At 41.4% G+C, this 22,503-nt stretch overlaps 1 long non-coding RNA gene across 1 annotated transcript in view; it reads right to left on the bottom strand.

Moving 5' to 3' along the window:
* Positions 1–5,776: 5,776 nt before the first annotated feature.
* Positions 5,777–22,503, bottom strand: part of LOC117099303 — a 37,981-nt gene continuing 21,254 nt past the window's right edge. Inside the window, exon 3 of the long non-coding RNA XR_004443752.1 lies at positions 5,777–6,230. This is a non-coding gene — a long non-coding RNA (uncharacterized LOC117099303). The remainder of the gene's footprint in view (positions 6,231–22,503) is intronic.

The raw sequence follows: 22,503 nt of genomic DNA on the forward strand, positions 1-22,503 counted from the left end.
AAAGCCATTGCCATAGAGCTCACTTTCTAGTGGAGGCAACAGATAACAAACCAATACATTTCCTATGTCAGTTGGTGGTGAATGTGAAAGAAAAAGAAAGCAGGATAAGTAGACAGAAAAAGAAGGAAGTATGTGTTTACTTTAAATATATGAGAGAGAATAGAGTCTTTGATAGTGACATTTATTTATTTAAAATGGACAAAACTGTGTATATTTATGGTGTACAACATGATGACTGGATATATGTATATACTCAATGTGGAATGGCTAAATTAAGCCAATTAATGTGTCCATCACCTCACGTGGTTATCACTTTTTGGTGGTGTGATACTGACATTTCAGCAAAGCCCTGAATGAAGCCAGATGGACAATATCTGGAAGAAGCAAATATATAATGATGTCCTGAGATGACAGCCTGAGTGGCTGGAGCAGAGTGAATGAGGGGGAAGAGTTGTGGGATATGAGATAGAGGCAGGGGCCAAATCAGGGAGGGTTTTATAAGCTACAGTGAAAACTCGGACTTTTATTCTGAGAGAGATGGAAGCCCCTGGCAGATTTTGGGCAGAGAAATTATAGGTCCAATGTAGAGCTTAAAAGCACTTTTGATTTCTGTGTTAAAACAAAAGAAAAAATAAAGTGTGTGTACGTGTGTGCATGCACAAACACACACACACAGAAGAAAAGCAGAGGGATAGAATCAGGGAGACCTTAGAAGACTGCTGCAGCAATGTTGGCAAGGAATGATGAAAGCAGAAAAAGAAGGGGATTGAGAAATGACTAGATTCTGAATATATTCCAAAGACAGAGCCATAAGTAACTGACACTATATTGGAAGCAGGATCTGGGAAGAAAAGGCGTCAAGGAAGGAAGACCTCAAGGATTTGGTCCTGAACAACAGGAAAGATGGAGTTATTTACCAAACTGGGAAAGATGGGTGTAAAGCAAATTTGGGTTGGGTAATAAGAGTTCATCTTTGGACATGCTAAGTTTAACGTATTTGTTTTCTATCTAAGAAGGCAGGTAGATAAATACATCTCAAATTTAGGAGAACATCTAGGCTGCCGATAGATGTTTGCAAGCCATCAGCGTGCAAATGGCATTTATTAGAGATTATATGGAGAGTCTGTACAGACAAAGGAGGGTGGAGACTAAAGGACTGGCCTCTGGAACACAACAACATTTAGAGGTGAGGGAGGAAGAAAAATCCAAGCTGGACATGGTGGTGCATATACCTGTAGTCCCAACTACTCAGGAGGCTGACAAGGGAGAATTGTTTGGGTCCAGGAGGTTGAGGCTGCAGTGAGCTATAATCACACCACTGCACTCCAGTCTGGAAGAGACAGAAAGACTCTGTCTCTAAAATAAAAAAAAAGAAGAATCAAATCAAAGTTATAAGAAGGTAATCATATGAGAAGAAAACTAGGAGTAAATGGTGCTCTAGAAGCTAAGAGAAAAAAGTGTACTTCAAGGAGATATGATCAACTGGCATGAATTCTGCAGCTAAACCAAGAAAGAAGTAAGAAATAAACAGGGAGGTGGAGGTAGGAGAATCGGTTGAACCTGGGAGGCAGAGGTTGCGGTGAGCCCAGATCGAGCCACTGCACTCCAGCCCTGGTGACACTGTGAGACTCCGTCTCAAACAAATAAATATAAAAATAAAAATAAATAAAAATATATATTGAATTGGATTGACAGGTGGTTTAGTGGAGTGACAGAGGTAAAAACTCTTGGAATGTGTTCAAGAGAGGATCAGAAGAGATAATGTAGAAATAACAAATTTAGAAAATTATTTGGGTAAGTTTTTCTACAAAGAATAGAGAAATGAGGCAAGTAGTGGGAGAGGGAGATGCTGCCAAGGGACAAGAGGACACAAGGGATGAGAAGCTGTGAAAAGATGGAGGGAGGAGTGGGTGGGGTCCTAGGAGATCAAAGAGTTGGAATTTGGTTACTGAGGTGTGATCAAAAAAGACAAGAGATGATGGTAGAAAATGGAAAGCTTGGCCGGGCGCAGTGGCTCACTCCTGTAATCCCAGCACTTTGGGAGTCCGAGGCAGGTGGATCACTTGATGTCAGGAGTTCGAGACCAGCCTGACCAACATGGTGAAACTCTGTCTCTGCTAAAAATGCAAAAAATTAGGTGGCGTGGTGGTGGGCACCTATAATTTCAGCTACTCGGGAGGCTGAGGCGGGAGAATAGCTTGAACCCGGGAGGCAGAGGTTGCAGTGAGCTGAGATTGTGCCATTGCACTCCAGCCTGGGTGACAAGGGCAAAACTCCATCTCAAAAAAAAAAGAAAAAGAAAAGTAGAAAGCTTGGCTTGAAATCAGGATCATGGAGGAGACACAATTAATGGTAATGCGAAGGTCTAGAGGGGGATCAATTATTTGGATTGGGTAGGCGAGAATGGAAGCAGGCTCATGGGAGGTAAGAAAGGAGGGAGAATTAAGAAACTAAATTATTGGAAAATTTTTTTCTGTGGATATTGAAATCCTGAAGAATCATAACAGGATTAGTAGTGGAGAGAATGGCAGTGAAATAAAGAATAAACTCAACTCTTCAAGAAATAAGAAAGAGTGAGTAGGCGGTCTGCGGATGATTGTTCCAAGGAGAAGAAGCTTGTGGTGCAGTCTCATGGCCCGAACTTCAGAGAAGCTGAGGTGGGGCAGGAGAGGAAGGGTGTGGTGATAGGAGGATAAATGGCCTGGATCAAGGACACCTACCTCACCTCCAACCTCAGAGGCATGCAAGGGGTGAAATGAAAAAAACAAGGAGGAAGGTCAACAGCCATGCCCTTGAGGAGGCTGGAAGGGAAGCAGTGTCTTCAGGGCAAGGCCAGTTACCAATGAAATACAGTTGATTCTCAGTACATTAAAAAAATACATTAATTGGTGGTGGTACTACCATAGGAACCCATTTTGGAGACAGGAAAAGCAAATGGCTTACAAGTTTTTAGAAATCAATCTTTGTGCTGGTGGAATACAGATGAAACTTAAAATGTTCTAGCAGTGACCTATAAGACCCCAAATGCTCACTGACTGGCATAGGCATTTGGGGGAAATACTACGATGACAGTATTGATCAAGGTGGTGGCTATATGGGTGTGTATTCAGAGGTAAAATTCACCGAGCTGTATACTTAATATTTGTGTACTTTAAAAAATATATGCAAATCCTACCTCACTAAAACAAAATGGAAGCAGTGTGAAATTGATGAATGCTATGGGGGTTTCTCTACAAAGAATGTTCACTTTGTCATATTACAGGAGACAGACAGAGGGAAATATGGGTGACCTTCTGAACTCATGCATGAAGATAAAAGATAAAAATGCTTGATTACATCACCTCTTCTTTGTGCTGGCCTTGGCATTTAAGATCTGGTTGTATTTTTTCCTTCTCTCCCAATTTCAAGTAAAACTAATAGTCTTCCAAGTCACTGAGTAAACCCTGGAATTTTATTTCAGAATGGTCTGTCTTGGCTAAATGAAATTATGTGCATGTCTGTGTGTGCCTCTGCGTGTGTGTGTGTGCACACGTGAGTGCACATACATCTATGTTTGCTCATGGAGCATGAAGGGCAAGCCAGTTATTTTATGTTATTGTCATTTCATTGGTCTTAAAATAAATGAGTTTATTTGGATTTCTAGAAATGAAACTGCCTACTTGATATCTTATAGCTGTCTGGGACATGAGCTTTCTACAAATGTTTGCCCTGTCTGTGGACACTGTAAGGAAGAAGATAGCATAAACAAAGTTTTAAAAGAATAAAATGCAGCTAAAAGCTAGATTTTATGTGAATGTCGATTTATTTTTAGAAGCCCTTAAAGTTCTTCATTATCCTTATCTGCAAAATTTTCTTGATTTTTTTTAAAAAAAGTCTGCTTTTTCTATTTTCTTTCAACCTCCTCAATATAAAAGCAAAATAAAATCTAGTTATGTCCACAGTATTCATTTTTTGGTTCAACATTGTTGTAAAAAACTTTCTAAAATTTTTCATTCTTGAAGATCATCTTCAGTTTTCTCATCTGCAGAGTCAGATACAGTCAGAGCTGGAAAAGCAGTGAGAAATGATCTAGGGTGACTTGGGGATTCTCCTTACATCCTGTTCCGTGCCTAGGGAATGTAGGTTTGGGGAGGGAGTCAATTCCTCCACCAAATATGAGCTTGAAGTATGCTTTAATTAGAACACTACAATGATGTATTTCAGATCTGGGTTAACCTTTCCTTTCTGGATAAAAAAAATGGTGTGCTATTATTTTCTTCATTTGCTTTTGAGAATATTGTGTTGGTTAAATACAGAAAAATGTGTTTGGGGAAAGGTTGGGCGTGCCTCTTGTCCCTCATCTGTCTTGACTTCCTCTGTGAACCTCACCAGATGCCTCTGTGGCCCATTTATGAATCAAAATAAATTCTACTTCTCTCTTGATGATTCATGATAGTCTTACAGCAAAGTTTGATTTTCCTGAAGTCTTGATTAAAGGGGGGAACAGGATGACTAATTATCTCCTTCACATGGTAACTGTGCAGGAAAATGAAGCCTCCACCATAGCCCACATCCGTGGATCTGTTTTTAGTCCATGAAACTATGATTTACACACAGAACTGATTCTTAAAGAGGCTGAATGCCTGTTTTCCATATACTCTACTCCTCAAAAATAGAAAAGCGAGTGAGAGAAAAAAAGGAAAACCAGAATGTTATCACACTAAAGGCCTTTTTTTCTTCAATCTCTGCTTCATTTTGACACACCTCACTAGTCTTCACCCAGTATCTACTTGTTGAGTTCACTTATTGAGAATAAAAATATCTTCACAAAAATGTTTCAGTGCCATAGAGGGGAAGTGAAAGGGCCCTTACTTCCCCCAGATATTTCCAGAAAACGTGCCTCGAGAGCTATAAATACTCACACCCTTCTCTGGGTCTGGGGCTGGTGGATCCTGGACAGTAAATCACGGCCGAGGCCCAAGAAAGAGAGTGGCCCGTGGGCAGAGATATTCAGAATGCTGACATTTTAAGGGCTTTTGTGGGGGGAAATGATTTGCAAGTGTTTGGCAAACAAAAGCTCTGTGTAGCTGCATGTCACTTTCAAAGTCAACTTTAGGCTCCTACAAGTTTCGTGTTTATGAGAACAGAAGACCATGATTTCGCCTGATGCAGACGAAGAACTCCGTGTTGCTCTCTGCACAAAGGTTGAGGCTAAGGACCCAGAAGTGGGGTACATATCCATGAAAACAGCTGGAGCTTCAGAGAAATGGGGCAAAATCCAGAGGAAAGCAAGCAGAGCCTCTCACAGAGGAAACTGGGCTACTGTCCACAGACATGGACAAGGGCTTTGCAGGTGAGGTGGGGTCAGTTGATGCAGCTTTCAGGCATGCACACCCCTAGTTGTGTGAAGAGGGTAGAAGTTGATAAGCAGGCTGGGAGAAAAGGTGGTTTTTTCAAATAAGTTCGGACTAAAATGAAAACAATCCATCAATTACTCAACACAAGATGATAGAAATACACTGAGTAAAAAGAGGGCTGAGGTTTCCATGCCTGTGGGAATCCTGGGCTGAAAATGAAGAATCTACTAGCAAACACAGACCAATAAATAACAGGCAAGTAAGATAAACAATCAGATAATTTAAAAAAATTATTTATGTATCTATCTATTTTTTGAGATGAGGTCTCACTCTGTTGCCCAGGCAGGAGTGCAGTGGCCCTCTCATAGCTCACTGCAGCCTCAACCTCCCGGCCTCAAGTGATCCTCCTAACCCAGCCTCCTGAGTAGTTGGGACCAGAGTCACGTATCACCACACCTGGTTACAATCATCTAGATAATTTTTAACAACTGATTCTGATAGTGTCAATGAAAGTTACTTAGAAAACCAATTATTTCACTGTAGAGAGGAGGAAACTGGGCCAGACACTTAAGCTTTCCTAACATGCAGTCAGAGAGAAGCACCCAGCCCCCCTTGACGCCTGGTCGAGGGCTCTGTCTACTCCAGTACACAAGCTCCATCAATCATTGGATCTAAATGTCACACATATACCTGAAAAGGATGTGGAGAGTCTCAGAGGGCAATGAATGGGGAGAAGAAATGCCCCCAGTGGGCCCTCATTGACCAGGCTGCCTTCCTTCCTGCCACCGGCTGGGGCCTGCCTTTCACACACATGTGCTTCATTCCTGGATGTCTGTGCACCCTCATTCCACTTCTGTTGCAGGAGTCCTTCAACTTCTGCCTTTCTGAAAGGTACTGAAAGAAAAGAAGGGGACAGTTCTTTGACTTGGCTCAATGAATGAACAATTTCTGACATTCAGAAGCCAGCATCCCTAAGAAGAAGATGCATGCCCCTGTCCACTTTCCCTTCACCGTGATTTTCAGGCTGCCTTTGTAGCCTCTTTTCTCCTTCAAATATTTCTTTAGAATTGGGAGGCTATGGAGGGTTAGAGAGGAAAGGAGGTTAGAGATGCACCAGGTCTGTCTGGGATGGGGTCTGAGAGTCTGGATTTCTACCAAGATCCTGGGGGACACTGACATGGCTGATCCACAGCCCACTCTTCTGAGTATCAAGGATTGAGATTAAGTGCCTAGCTTCAGACTACATTAGTCAGCGGTTATTCTAGTGGCCATAATAAATACCAATTAATTTCAGATGGTTCAGAGCCATGCAACTTCAAGCAAGCTTTAAAAACTCCCTGAGTTGAATTTTCTCATCTAGGAAAGGTAAAGGAATTTGTGACCTTTTTGAATAGTCGAGGGGATAGCACAGTCTTCATACTGATCTTTTTTCACAAAGCAAGAGCAGGGTATGAAAAAATACCGAATCAGGAGCCCATGGGTGACCTAGCCATGTGACCAGAGGAGATACTTTGGACCTCAGTTTGTTTTTCTGAAGTGAGATGTTGGCCTGGGTCACCTTTTGGATTCCTTCTGGCTGGAACTGTTTACCATCCAGAACATAATATTCTTAGTTTAAAGAAGGTAGTGACATGCAGTCGTGCTGTCTTTCTGTTTGCAGCATATCAATAGTCCATTTAATGCCAAGTTCTTGACCAAGAACACAGACCCATAATTACGCCTAACTTCTACAGGAAAAGTTGTTCAGTTTTCTTGCTCCACTTGATGACATATTTTTCCAAGAGCAAAGGGGAGGGAGGAGAGTGATGGCAGCTGTAGGGTTATACCTTTCTTTTGTTCTGTCACCCAAGCAGAGCTCTCTAACTCTCGGATGTAACCCCGTGGGATAACCACAGGTCCCTTAATTACAAATTATTCTGAGAACAAAATCTGCAGTCACTGCATACTCAGAGGGGCCACAGTACATGTGTTTGGCTACCTCATAAGGTAAAGAATCTCAATATTACCCTGTTTTCTCAAAAAAGGAAGTTTGGACATTTAGGGCGCTGTCCTGCTTCTTCATAGAAAATCATCCCAGAACGACTCATGCCCCTCTCAGGAAAGTGCTCTCTGGGATCTTCCTAATGACATTTCTTTTCTTTTTTTTTTTTTTTTTTTTTTTTTTGAGACAGAGTCTCATTCTTCCCCCCAGGCTGGAGTGAAGAGGTGCGATCTCAGCTCACTGCAACCTCCGCCGCCAGGTTCAAGTGATTCTCCTCCCTCAGCCTCCCGAGTAGCAGGGATTATAGGTGCACGTCATCATGTCCAGCTAATTTTTTTATTTTTAGTAGAGATGGGGTTTCGCCATCTTGGCCAGGCTGGTCTCGAATTCCTGACCTCAGGTGATACATCCGCCTCAGCCTTCCAAAGTGCTGGGATTACAGGCATGAGCCACCGCACCTGGCCCCTAATGACATTTTGCATATGTATGACAGATGCCATCTTGACAAGTTATATTTCCTTCTATCGCATGTGTCCTCACAGTAACCCCAAGAATCTGGTCTCCTCCCCTCCTTCTACAGAGGAAGAGTGAGGGCTCCGTGTGGCGAGGGGCCTGCTTGTGGTGCTGCCTAGAGCGTGGAGGGCCGGCCAGGGCTGCACTTCAGGCCTCCTTGTTTCCTGTCCTGCGTTTCCTTCACTCCACCAAGGCCATGATTCTGACATCCTACAAATGTCCTGTGAAGATGTCTGCATGAAATATATGCTCTTTGCTGAGTCTGTTTACTTCTGACTCTGTGGAAAGATTTTAGAGATGTTAGTAACTTTTTTTTCTTTTCTAATGTCTCTATGGAGAAATGATTGTATCTGTAATGCTGCCTTTCTAGGCCCTGGAAGGAATCCAGAGCTGTCACTGTGTTTTCCATCTGGCCCTTTATCAAGAATCTCTGCTGCTTACTATAGCCTGGAGGCCGTCCTGCAGAACCCTGTACACGGCTGCCAGCAGGTTGGCAGAGCAGGAAGGGCCGACACCGCACAGCTTCGCAATAGAGACAAAGGCTAGGTGGGCACGCAGGTGCACCCTGCTCTAAGACAGGGGCAGGAGCTCCCAAGGAGACTGATTTTCATCCACAAATAACTATCCACTGGTTTACTCTTTGCTGTCTGTAAATTGTATATAGCTCGAGTAAATATAGTTCAACTTATAAAAAATTAATTTGACTTTTCTAAAATAGTCATAGGTCAAAGGTTTTATTTTTACTCATATTTGTTTATTTATTTGAGACACAGCCTTGCTCTATTGTCCAGGTCAGAGTGCAGTGGTACAATCCCTGGAACTTCGACCTCCCAGGTTCAAGCGGATCCTCCCACTGCAGCCTCCCAGGTACCTGGGACTACAGGCATGTGCCATCACACCGGGCTAAGTTTTGTATTTTTTGTAGAGATGGGGTTTTCCCATGTCGACCTCCCAGGTTCAAGCAGATCCTCCCACTTCAGCCTTCCAAGTACCTGGGACTACAGGCATGTGCCATCACACTGGGCTAACTTTTGTATTTTTTGTAGAAATGGGGTTTTCCCACGTTGCCCAGGCTGGCCTTGAACTCCTGGGCTCAAGTGATACTCCCACCTTTGCCTCCCAAAGTGCTGGGATTGATTACAGGAATGATTCACTGTGCCTGGCCAATCACAGGTTTTAAAAGCAACACTAAAATGGGACATTTGTGCTTCCAAGAGAAGACTAATGGTAAGTGAGCCTTCGCGTTAGAGTTTTATCTGTCCCTTCTCCCCAGTGGCTCCTGGCACCTCAAAATACCTCATCAAGAAAAGTGAGATAACAGAAGTCACAGCTTTGCAGAAAGTTCAGAAAATCTATATTAACAAAAGGGTTTGCAATAGAGGCTGCTGCTCATGTGTTTCTTCTGAAATAGCTCATAGAAGTGAAGTGTTAGAAGGGAATTAATGGCAGGGTCTAGTTATACTGAGGACAACTCAGCCACTGTTACCCCAATTTTTAAAAGCACCTGTAGCCTCTATAGTTATTCCAAATTTAACTCAATCAAAGTGGAAAAGAAGAGGAGCTGGCCTTGCCTGGGCATTCATATTGGATGGGCCTAAGTTTGAATCAACTTTCATGTATTAATCACATCCCTGATAATTCAAGAGGACACTCGTTTTTTTCCCCTCCCTCCCATACCCATGCCAGGTGCAGTGACTCACACCTGTAATACCAGCACTTTGGGAGGCTGAGGCGTGTGGATCACTTGAGGTCAGGAGTTGGAGACTAGCCTGGCCAATATGGCGAGACCCCATCTCTACTAAAAATACAAAAAAATAGCTGGGCGTGGTGGCGCATGCTTGCAATCCCAGCTACTCTGGAGGCTGAGGCAGGAGAATTGCTTGAACCTGGGAGGTGGATGTTGCAGTGAGCTGAGATCACGCCATTGCACTCTAACCAGGGTAACAGAGTGAGACTCTGTCTCAAAATAAATGAAATGAAATGAAATAAAATAAAATAATAAAATAAAATAAACACATGGGAAGAACTCATTGTGTAAGGATTCTTGTAGCTGATCCCAGAACTTTGGAGCCGGAGGGGAAGCTAGTAATGACACAGTACCTTTCGCAAATGAGGAAACCCCAGATCTGGGGCCATAGACTGCTATGCACTGTGCTCAGATGCTGGGCAAGGCAGACCTGAGTCTCCCAGGCACTGGGTCCCTCTTAGCTGCCTCCTCTGCTCAATTCTGCTCTGCCCTGAAATAGACCTTGTCTTCAGAATCTGTCTATACAAAAACAAGCCCCTAAAGAGAGCACTCTGGGACTCGAACAACTCCAAATTCAGTTGTCTGGGTGACAAGGTGGCTCCCTTCTATGTGTCTCTTCCACTGGGCACAAGGCACCCGTGTTGGTTTTCTGTGGCTACTGTGACAAAACATCATAAACCGGGTGACTTAAAAGAACGGAAATTTATTTTCTCACAATTGCAAAGGCCAGAAGTCCAAAATCAGGAGATCAGCCAGGATGTACTCCTTCCAAGGGCCCTAGGGAAGAAAATTTCCTTGCCTCTTCTGGCTGTTGGTGCTTCCAGCCACTCCTTGGCTTGTGGCTACATCAATCCAATCTCTGCCCCTGTGGTCACATGGCCTTTCTCTCTGTACCCAGTGTCATCGTCTCCTCTTTCTCTGATAATAACATTTGTCCTTGGAACTAGGGCTTACCACAGTTATCCCAAGATGATTTTCTCTTCTCAAGATCCTTAACTTAATAACATGAGCAAAGATCCTTCTTCCAGATAAGGTCAACTTCACAGCTTCTAGGCATTATGATATGGAAACACCTTTCTGAAAGTCATCTTTCAACCCACTACAAGCATACATGTAAATAAACTCTCAGAAACAGCCCTAAATCCTCAAGGTGGATATAGCAAGCTCTAGATTTGCATTTGCCAAGGTGTGTTTCTTACACACCTAGATTTGAAGAGCTGTTTTTCAACTGTGTTTCATGTAAAATAAGTTTGATAATTTGGCAATTTGGTAAACCCAGTTAAATAGTAAGCAAGGGTTTTTGTGTTGTTTTGTTTTCTTGTTTCTTTGTTTGTTTAGGTGCAGGATTCCTCAGGACGTTTAAGAAGCTAATAGGCAACATGGCTTTTCAGAAATGAGATATGGTGCATGGTATTTCCCATGTGAGAATGTTTTGGAACTGTATGTTTTGCCTGGGTTTCCCAGAAAGGAGGGCTTGAAACAAGGCTTAAGTGCAAGCTTTCCATTGGCTACTGTGGTCCAGGGAGCCTGAGAGAAGGCCAGGGATTGGGCCAACAGAGGGAGAGCCAGTGCTAAGTGTGTCCTAGATCTAGGCACCTCTGGGGAGACGTCTCCAAGAGCTGGATGAAATGGGTGTGGGGCTCTCTACTGGAGAAGGGAAGGGGTGGCAGCTATCTACTGATTTGCTGCACAATTAATTCAAGTTCACTCTGCAGGACTTTACCCTCCAGACTCAGGTATCTGTGCCACTGTGTAAGCACAACATCAGCACCTGCAGGAAGCTGGGCAGAGCCTGCACAGAAGCAGTCACACCATAGTTGCTGGCTTGAAGAGACAGCTGAGGCTGAGAGAATCTGGAATTGTGCACTAGAGGTGTCTGTTTCAATCCCATACACATAAGCTCAGAGAACATCCATCTCATGAGACAAGTGTTCCATGCAAGGCTCTTTGGGAAACCAATTTCATTCTTAACTTGCTATGATACAATCATTTCGTTAACAAAATGGGTCTAATCTTACTTGGGTATTCTGGTATTATCTATCACATACGCCCTCAATTCTATACTTCAGGTTCACTATCAATCTAATTTTATAAAATATATTACTATTCTATTTTTTAAGTCAGGAAAGAGTTCATCGTTGAAAGAACTATTTATGCACACTGGAAAGCACATTCCTGGAGCTGATTTAATTTTAACTTTATTTGTATTCATATCTGCTGACTGCATGCTACGATAACTGGAAGGTTTCTTAGGGGTATGGAACACTTCCAGTTCTGTTCATTTGGCCAGTGTGGTGAATATCATCTTACCAAGAGAGAAGGGAAAATACTAGACAGCAGTTTCTTGTCTAAGTCAATGGGAAGAAAAAAGAAAGGAAAAGAAAGAATGTTGCCTGGCCCAAATTTCGGGACAGTTACATTAAACAAAAGGATCAGAAAATGGAAATGTATTCCTTTGAAATGACTGTAATTGGCTGAATGTTGAGGCTGAGAGAAAAGTAATGATGGGGAACCAGGCAGGCGAGAGTATTAATTTTCTCTGATGATGAAGGGTATATGGAGTCATATTTGAGAGTCCTTCAAAAGCTTTTGCAAGAAGAGACTCAGACATTGCAGAGAAGCCCATTTTCAAGAGACCTGCTATGTTTATTGGAGTCTGTTTTATGGATGATCGGTTGGTAGAGAGTGGCCTGTGAACACAGTGTGGCTGTGTGCTCTCCATGGCAGGCACACAGGAAACATGTGATCCAGACAAAGTCAGAAAAGTAAGAATCATCAGAAAACCCCAGAGCTGGCAGTATCAGCTTAATCTGGCTATGGGGTTGCCATGAATGCAACAAGCTAGTATCATGCGTGTAGACAGCATAAGAGGCAGCAGTAAGTGGAGGATGGGATGCAGCTGTGCTGGTCCAAGGGTGGGTAAAAGACTCCAGAAACGTTCTTTTGGAAGCAGTCTGGTGAAAGAAAGAGAACCTAGACCTTGCGGCAAGGTGACTTAAACGTTTGAGTTTTCTGGATTCTTTGCTTGTGAGCTATGTGACTTTGGGATAGTCATTTAGCTTTTCTGTCTCAGTTTTTAAATCTGTAAAATGGAGGGAATAATATCTCATTGAGTGGCAAATAACAGAACATGCTACTCAAAGTAGTTTAAATAATACAGCAATACATCCAGGCAGGATGGCTCTGGGCACTCTTCCAAATACCTGAAAAGTATACTGGAAAAGAAAAGGTATAGTTGAGGCTCAAAGCCACACAAATACATCTAAAGACCACAAATGGAAAAATAATGCAAAGGGTCAGAGGTACAGAAGAAAGCAGCACTGACTAAGAGTTTGGCCTGGATAGCATTACTACACACAAAGAAAAAAAAGGAATTAGAGGCCAGTTCACTGCTTGATGCTAGGGCCTGGGAGATTCTTGAAGCTACAAATCTATGAGACTGGAAGGGAAAAGCTAAGAGCACAGCATCTTGAATAGGACCTCTGTCAATTCACCCACTGACTTGGTGACATGGTGACATGACATAGGACAGGAGCACAAAACATCACTGACATAGAACTAGGGACTCAGGGGCTCAGAGAGAGGACAGATAAAAGTTATGATATTGTATGCATCTAACAACATAGACTTAAAATACAAAAAGCAAGAACTGATATAATTAAAAGGAAAAATTGACTAATCCACAAACCCTTTGGGATATTTTAATATGCATCAGAAATAATTGGTTGAGAAGACACTAAATTGGAAAGAATATAAAAAATATGAACAGGAAAGTAAAAACTTTGTTCTAATAAATACAGAAACAATCCTATAACTCCAAATGAAGAATATATTTTATCTTCAAGTACACATAAACTATAAAAATGTGCTATGTATAGATCAAAGAGAAATTGTCTACAAATTTCAAATAATCAATGTGTTGCAAATAACAATTTCCAATTAAAAGCAATTAAAGTAGAAATCAGCAAAAAATGGAATAAAAATAAGCTAAATATAGATTAGGAAACTTAGAAATGTACTTTCAAATAATTCATAGGTGTATTGATTTCCTATTGCTGCCATTACAAATTACCACAAACTTGGTAGCTAAACACAACGGAAATAAATCCTCTTACAGTTCTGGAGACCAGAAATCTGAAATCAATATCACCGGCCTGAAATCAACATGTCAGGGCAATGCTCCCTGTGGAGGCTCTAGGGGAGAATTTGCCTTTTTGCCATGTCATAAATTCCAGGGATTAGGCTATGTACGGAAAGAGATGTGTGTGCATGTATGTGTGTATACATATATACATATATATGTATGTATTTGTAGAGGAAGCATTATTCAGCCTACTATATGAGTTAAAAAGAAAAATCACAGTGAGAATTACAAATGACACAGGTCATATATATCAAGGCTTGTGGAATGCAGCAAAATCATGCCTATAGGTAAAATTATAGCCTTATATACAAATATTTTATTTTTAAGGACATTTAAAATAAACTACTTGATTCAACTCAACAAGTTGAATCAGGAATGGAATCAAAATAGTACCCTTCAAAAGCAAAAGGCCCAGACTGTTTTACTGTCAAGTTTTTGGAAACTTCAAGGAACAAACATTCCCTTTCTAGTACAAACCTTTGCAGAGTCTATATTTTAAAGGTTTAGCTACCCATATAATTTTATGAAGCTAACAGAACTTTGATATGGAAACTAGACAGAACAGTACAAGAAAAGACAATTACAGACCAATCTTACTTATAATCACGAATGCAAAAATCCTAAATAAAATGCAGGAAACTGGATTCAGCAGTAAGAATATGTAATGACAAAGTAGGGTTTATCCCAGTAGTATAAGGCTGGATCAACACTAGAAACTCTGTCAATGCAATACACATCGTTAACAGATTAAGGGGAAAAAATTATATAATCATCTCAATAGATCCCCAAAAACCATAAAATGGAAGTCTTCCCTCATTCATGGCTAAAAAGTTAAAAACCCTTAGCAAAACACAACTAAAAGAAGCCCTCACATGATAAGGGCATACATGAAACAACTACAGCAAACATCATATTTAGTAATGAGATTTCAGAAGTTTCCCCACTGGGCTGAGAAAGAAGCATGCCTGCATTCACTGCGACTCCTTTGGCCTGTCTAGGCTTGGGTGGCCTTTGCTAGTTGGCCATTTTCCTTTCTAGCATTGAGGTATGTGTATGCAGGTAGTGGTAGTATCAAGGCATGGGCTATAGTACAACAGCGCAGACTCCTGGTTGTCTACAAAACCCACTCTTCTCTACCTCCATTGTAATAGAGTTCCAGTAAGGCATGCAGTAGCCTTACTACAGTCCATATTTCTCCCCTCCTGTGCCTGCTCTGTGGTAGGGTGACTAAGTTCTCTCCCAGGGAATGCAAAAGGAAGGGGTGTGTGCTACTTAAGCATTTGTGTCTTAAGACATGGATGTGCCCCTTTCAGACTCTCCACCTCTTCCCACCATCTGGAACGGGGAAGTGGCAGGGACTCGGCTTCAATCATGCAGGTGATGACAGTCCGGGGATGATGAAGTTACAAGAGGAAAGAACAATGTTCCCTGGAAGACCTTGTGGGAGGACACTGCCTCTCCTTCCTGCATTGCTCATACTGGGGCTAAGTAACAAAGAAACAAAGAGGTATTCTCGAAACTGCTGAAGCTTTGTGTGTCTTTGTTACAGCAACCAGGCCTTACTATCACTAACATAATGGGAATTGCACATCCCATATCTGGAAAGCAGGTAATTCTAAAGAGGACCAGAAGGTAGGGACATTGGATCAAGTGGTGTGGGAGAAAGAATTTCAACAGCATCTTTAATGATTGTTTTCTTTAAGAAAAATGCAGAAGCAATTCTAACAGTTTTAAAATGTTGGGTTGTAAGTATACCAATATGTCTTATATTATTTTCTATTCGTTTCTTCAGATTTGAAATATCTAATCAAAAAGCTTACAAAAAGAAAGAAAAATGCAATAAATGGAATGTGTTGGCTATATTCTGACTTTAGAATCATCTCAACTCAGCAGTTCAGTAATATCCCCAGGAATTGTTTTATCTTTGAGTTGGATCTGTCTTCCTTTGGATTGTGGCTTCCCCTTACAATGTTCTTCCTGGTCTCAAGATAACTATCAGCATCTCCTAGATTTTATGTAGCCTAATTCATTACAAATAAAAAGATCTTCATGTCCCTCAGGTGGGTAAAATAGTCATTCATCAAACATTTTTTGAGATTTTATTATTTGTCAAAAACTAGTGGCACAGAAATGACTCTGAGACATGATTCCCTCAATGGAAAAGCACCAAGTCATTATCCTGGGACATCCACAAGCTTTTTTTTTTTTTTTTTTTTTTTTTTTAAATATAGATTGCTTTGTAAAGTGCTCATATTCTGCAATTTATGATGCATGTTAGGCAACTGACTTAGAATTAGCACCCATTCTTCCTTATCCTAGTCTTATATATCCATGAACATAAGATGTTCACACTTTGCTTTGGTTTTCCTCTCTGCTTTCAAAACCCTTTCACTTCTTCTCCACTAGTACAAATCTAAACGTTTCTTCAAAGCCCTCCAAGACATCTTTCTAGGGATTATCAAGAAATGGGATCCACACGCAGGTCCGTGACTGGGGTGACTTCTCCCAACTACATTGTCCTTGCTTCAGAGTTAGAGCTGCTGGATGTCACCCTCAAGCAAGTTTGTTGTTCCCTCCTTTGTGTTCCCACAGCATTCTCTTTATATCATCAGTGTAATACTGAGATGTTAAATTAAATAAGCAGGAGGCCATTAGACTGCAGCTGTCTCTGTACTTTGAGTTCCTACATAAGAAACTGCAACCTAATTGAATATGTAAACAAACCCAAACCTGACTTAGGAATATAGCAAACAGCTGAGTTTCAGCCAATCACGAGCAGTCAGGTTCCAGCCTAATACAGGCAGCCAACTCATTGCACCATGCTCAAATATGGCAGACACCTGGTTGTAGCCAAATCAGGTGATCTCCCTACTTTACAACCGAGTCTGGCCTATAAAAACTCACCACTCACACTGCTGGGCTCTCTGAACCTTTTCTGCTTTTGAGTGCTGCCAGGTTCATGAATCACATTTGTTAGGTCAGTGCAAAACTAACTGTAAATCAGAATTTTCCAGAAAATTTCTTTTGAAATGCAGATTCTGAACTCCACCAGAGAATTTATGAACCCAAATTCTAAGAATCTAAGACATTGACTGACCTGTTGACCAGGGTGTGGTAAAATGGGGCCATGCAATGTTCAGTTGACCCCATCAGTAGGTCACAGCCACCAGCATCCAATAGCTCCTGACCAAGGAACATGGTCATCAGGGACCATTCTTTAATTTTACTACTTAGGTAGCCATCTCCAAACACCTGAACTTCTATGAAATGAGCAGAGGCACATTCATAGACATTTTCCGCAGGTATCTGCTTCCTATGTCAAGCACTAACACAGTGCTTGCAATATGTGTCTGCAATAAAGCAGGGAACAAAACATAAGCCTCTCTGTCTATACATAGCTTAGAGGCTCCAGGTACAGACAGAAAATAATCTAATCAACAGGTAAACTTGTGATGTCAAATGGGGTTAAAAAATCTATGAATGTTAACTAGTCAGATTCTAAGAAAAACAACTCTTCCATTCATTTGCATGTAGTATAAGGAAAGAGAGTCCCCCACCTTTAAATGTCAGTGGTGGTATTTAAGCAGAGCCAGGTATGTCATAGACACATGTGCATTTTGGATGCAGGGATTGGGCTAGACAGTTTTGTCAGGCAGCCAACCTTGAAATTCAATCATCTTTTGTTCTCTGTCTCTCCTTTTGCACTATCCCCTTTCTTCACAGAACTTTCCAGAATTAATGAGAATGGTAGAAGAGATTGAGGTGGTAAGTGGAAGATTTTCCACATGGCCTTGTATTTGGGTAACCAAATGAACTATTAAGTAAGCAATCTCCTCTACATGCATTTTAAAAATCATTTTTTTAGTTCTTTTAATAAAAACATATTTTAAGAAATTTGTATTTAAGACATAGGAGTACTGGAAAAAAGAATATGGAGTTTGTGAACATTAAATAGTATAACTACTTGTGGCCACAGATACTTGAAAACAGTATCACAGTCACATCTGAGCTACCCAGCACATTACTACGGGGAGCACAAAAGAAACAGACTGAATCAGAGAAAGCAGAAACTCCATTTAAGGTCAAAAGTGGCAAGGAGAACATATTTCAGGATGAAAAACAAATATCCAGTTTTATGCTCATCTTTGCACGACTTACTATTTCAGCAACAGTGGGAAACTTTTAAACCACTTATGTGGGGATCATCAGTCAGTAATGAACTTTATGTTCACAAGGAAAATCTTTTTTCCCAACCTTATCTTTTATGACCTAAGTCATGTGATAATTCTTTTTTCTTTCTAGCAATGTGTTTCAAAAGTGTATGAGATTCTGTATTTTTAAAAAATATGGTGCATATACAAAATGAAGAAATTTATATTTTTTCTTAACAATCTGACTTGAAAAAGTGCATAAAAAGTTTCACCTTATAAAAGGGTATTCTTTTTGGAATTATGGATGAGGGAGGGAAAAAAAGGACTGAGACACAGCGAAGAAAAACAATCCCTCCACACATTCTCATTTTTCAAAGTGCTGAAATTCCCAAATAGCCTGAGGATTTATCTATAAGCTGTCTCTGCAACAAAAATTTCTCTTCTAGTTTGAAATCAAACCTGAGGAATTCCAGGCTTAAAGGAAAACTCTCTTTCTTTCTCTCTCTCCCTTTCACTCTGCCTCTCCCTCTCTCTCTCTGAGTGTGTGTGTGTGTGTGTGTGTGTGCACGTGTGCGCACTTCAGAGGATTCAACAATTCCACCATCAAAGGCAGGAATTAAAGTCACTCCCTTTAAGACTAAGTGACATTTTGGGGAGCAATCTGGCCATTTCCCCCCAAGCCCCAGTATGTGGACTTAGCACCTCCCCAAGAGGGCGATGACCCACCTGCACTGGGCACAGTCCAAGCTCTCCATCAGTAACAATGGCCTGTTTGAGTCATTGTCTCTTCACGGCTGTACTGAATTTCTCCACACAAGAGATAGGTAGTGTGAACCAGAAAAGAAAGGATCCCTGATGATATAAGCTAAGGATTTTTCCTTATTTTAAAATTAATTGGAAGCCTAAGCCACAGGATACACAGTTGAATGTAGCCAGAGTGGTTTTCTTTTGCTCCAGCAAGCAGCAAGACAATGGCTCTAATATCAATACATCATTCATTTTCCCTTCTCAAAGTGGAAACAGATTTAAAATTTTTATGTATCTCAGGTCTCTCAGGACAAAAACTACTCCTGGGAAGAGAGCAACATATTTCGGGAGGCTCCCATGAACTCTTCAGGACCACAAGTGGGAAATAACTGTTCCCTGGACAGGAGCCAAAGGCACAGCTCCCAAAATGTCTAAGAGCTTCCAGGGGTGGGAGCTAGGGAGAGGATGAACTGAGAGAACTGGCTCTCATGCATCTGGGGAGATGGAGTCACTTGGGTGTCTGAGCATGTGATGCCACAGCCTGGGAAGGGAGTGCTTTTCTGGGACAGAATTAGAACTTCAGGTGCTTGATCTCTGCTCAATCTCACATAATAAGAAAGGAGAGGTGTGTTTATAAGCACACACACCCCAACTTAAATACTTGGTTGGTATATATTCCTTACTTTCTTAAGCACTGTAATTTCGATTTTGACTCAGACACTTAAAAATAAATTTTTAAGGGTTCCCTGTCAAAATCTTTCAGAAGATTTTTTTCCACTATACAAGCAGGGTCATTGTGTTGAAAAAATTACATTCTGATGAGCTCTGCATTTCTAATGTGCACCAAGCACTGAAAATGCAGTAAAGTGTGTGTGGCAGGGAAGAAAGGAGTGTGCCCGGGACTTTGATGTGAGGAAGGGGTAGCCTTAGGGCGCTGTGGCATTTTTGTTTCAATCACTCCCTTCCCATCACCTTTTTCTCCTTTCTTTACCTATAATTGTACTCAATTTTCATTTCATTTAAAAGAAGAATTGGAAGTATGGTGGCCTTACATCAATAGCACTAAGGAATTAATGCCCCATGGGAGCAGCCCTCAACCAATGACCTCTGGAGTTGGTGTGTAAATACCCCAGGTCCTTTATCCCTCGGGAGGGGTTCCACATGGCTCCCAGAGTTCCCCCAGTGGAAGCTGCTTAATCCTCCACTCTATGTTTCTTCTCCCTATGCCAATCCCTGCTCCCCTACCAGTGTACACTACTCTCACCTCCCAAATAAAGTGCTCATACTTGTATCTTTAGCTTAGTATCAGCTTCTGGAAGGACCCAAAGTAAATTATGTGTCTTCTGGGTACTGAAATGTTGACACAAATCATCAAGTAATGGCTACACTGCCCAGGTTCCCTCCTCTGACAACAACTGAAGCAGTTCTCTGTCTTCTTCATAAAATCCTGAGTTGCACAGCTTTGCTGAGTACAAGCTGATGAACATTTTGCAATGATAACTATCAACATTTTACTAGAGTTTAATTCGAGCCTAAACATATAGACAAACTAATTCTGTACAAGGAGTTATCAAAATGAGAGTTTCTTTACATTAGGGAATTAGTGAGAGGCCAGGAGGCTGAGAGGTCCATCTTTGCACCAGCTGTGGGCATGTCTGGATTCTGCTTCTTACTCTGTCCCAACCTCCCTGCTCTTCAGAGTATCCCTCATGTTCCTGCCCTCCACATTGGCTCTGGAGTTGGTTACTTCCTTGTTTCAGGATCCTTAACAATTTTCAACACTTCTCTGATGATTTTTTGGTGTTTCCAGTTACAGTGGCCCACAGCTCACCTGATGAGCAGGATATTGACTAATGTAGTTAATAATTTTCATTGATGCTATTTATGAATGTCTCCATGTGGTGTATCTTCAAAATACCTTGCAAGGTTATGACTCACATGCTCATCACCCACTCCCCGCCCCTCCCCTCCCAAAGCCATCTCTGGGAAAGTAAGGCTCTTGCTGAGGACAATGAGGAGCCATTGAGCCATTCCTCAGATGCAAGTGAATGACATGATGAAGAGCTGGGAAGACATCCATCCCTTGGAGGCAGAGACCAGTTTACAAATCTCCAGTGTCATTCAGACCATAATCGCAACGAGTGCAATAAAGAAGGTAATATGAGGAATGACCAGAGACAAAAAGCAATTGTATCTTTTCAGAGGAAAATGTTGTTATTTCAAGGATGACAAATCAACTCATAGCACTGATGATGATAATCATAATTATCAGGATTTTTTTACTACCCATTTTGTGCTAAGAACCATATTTCCTTAAGTTGTCTCGAATCCTTCTTCCCCAACACCAACCCTCAAAGGAGGATATTTTATTTCTTCTTCCTCTCTGTCCCTCACTCCCTCTCTCTCTCTCCCTCCCTCTTTTTCTTCCTCCTTCTTTTTTTCTATAGCTGAGACTACCAAGACCGTGAGTAGTTAGATTGTTTGATCAGGGTCATAGCTACTCCATAACAGAACAGGAATTTGAGCCCAGATTTGTCTGGTTCTAAAATCTCTATCTTGTATTCCCTGACTTTTTTAAAAACCAAAAATAGAGAGTTTGGAAAATTCTTTCATGGTGAAGTATGAAAACAAATTACCAGCATTTCTGCATTTGATCTTCTGTACAATTAGCAACAAGTTACTGAGAACTCACTGAGACATCTGACCTTTAAAAAATAGACTTTTTGTCTTCTTTACAAGCAACTGACAAATTCACCCACTCAATAAATATTTGTTGAACAGATTGTATGCATGAGACCTCCTAGAACAATTGATCAATTATGGTCTTGAGTCTAGGATACTCATAGTTGAACCTCCTATAAGGTCTTTAAAAAGAAGTGGTGATTGAAAGAAATGTAGTTTTAAAAAAGTCACTCTAGCCATATAACAAGTACCTGGGAACTTTTCCCTCACCATATGCAGAGTACAGATAGTGGGTTTGACTAGGAGGTCCAACTTCATGTTGTACAAATATGGACCAGTTTTAATATTTCCAGTTAATGCTTTCATTTTGTTCGTTGAGTCACTGTCTGTGTGGGTAGCCAGAAACTAGATAGCTTAGAGAGATCCAGTAAATATTTAGTCATTTATATTTTAAAACTTAGTCCAGTCTAGTTTAAATTCTGACTTCCAATTAGCATAGACAAGACTTAAAAGCAACTCCTAGGATCTGCTTGTGACAGAGAAAGGCAAGGCCTGCTTGTGAGATCTCTCTTTCTCCCCTCCCTCCCTCTCTTCCTCCCTTCATCCCTTCCTCCCTCTTTTCTTTCATCTCTCTCTCTTTCTCTCTCACTCTCTCAACTTTATACTTCCTCGGCCATGAATGGAGCCTCTCTTTCCTCCCTACCCTTAGAAATGCTTGTTCTAAGCAGTACCTGTGATCACCTCCCTGGGACTCTAAGCTTTCAGAGGCTTCACAGTGGAAAGGACTGGACAGAAAGAAACCACAGATTAAACAAAACAGGCTGCTCGGAAGGAAAAATACACAGGAAGGTATTTCAAAACCACAATACTCAATGCACTGATTTTTGTCTATGTTTCCTCCAACCTCTTGAATTTAAGTACACATCTGTGTTTTTACCACCCTCCCTGAGACAATGCCTGGTTTAAAGTAGGCACCCATGGCTGTTTGTTGAATGAAGGCAATCAGCAGGAGGTATCAGCTGTTGTGAGATTGACCAGCCCAGGTATTATTGAGAAAATGTGTCCTGGCCTGACTCTTGGTGAAGGCATATGACATGTAAGGGTCAAAGGTGAATGAAGAGGGTGAAACTTCCTGCTTTCAATTGAAAGGTTGAGTATCAACCATACACCGGGCATTGCTACTTGGGCTCACTCAGACTTAG

The sequence above is a fragment of the Trachypithecus francoisi genome, unplaced genomic scaffold, assembly GCF_009764315.1.
Source record: "Trachypithecus francoisi isolate TF-2019V2 unplaced genomic scaffold, Tfra_2.0 Lachesis_group16, whole genome shotgun sequence".
Classification (NCBI taxonomy): Eukaryota; Metazoa; Chordata; class Mammalia; order Primates; family Cercopithecidae; genus Trachypithecus; species Trachypithecus francoisi.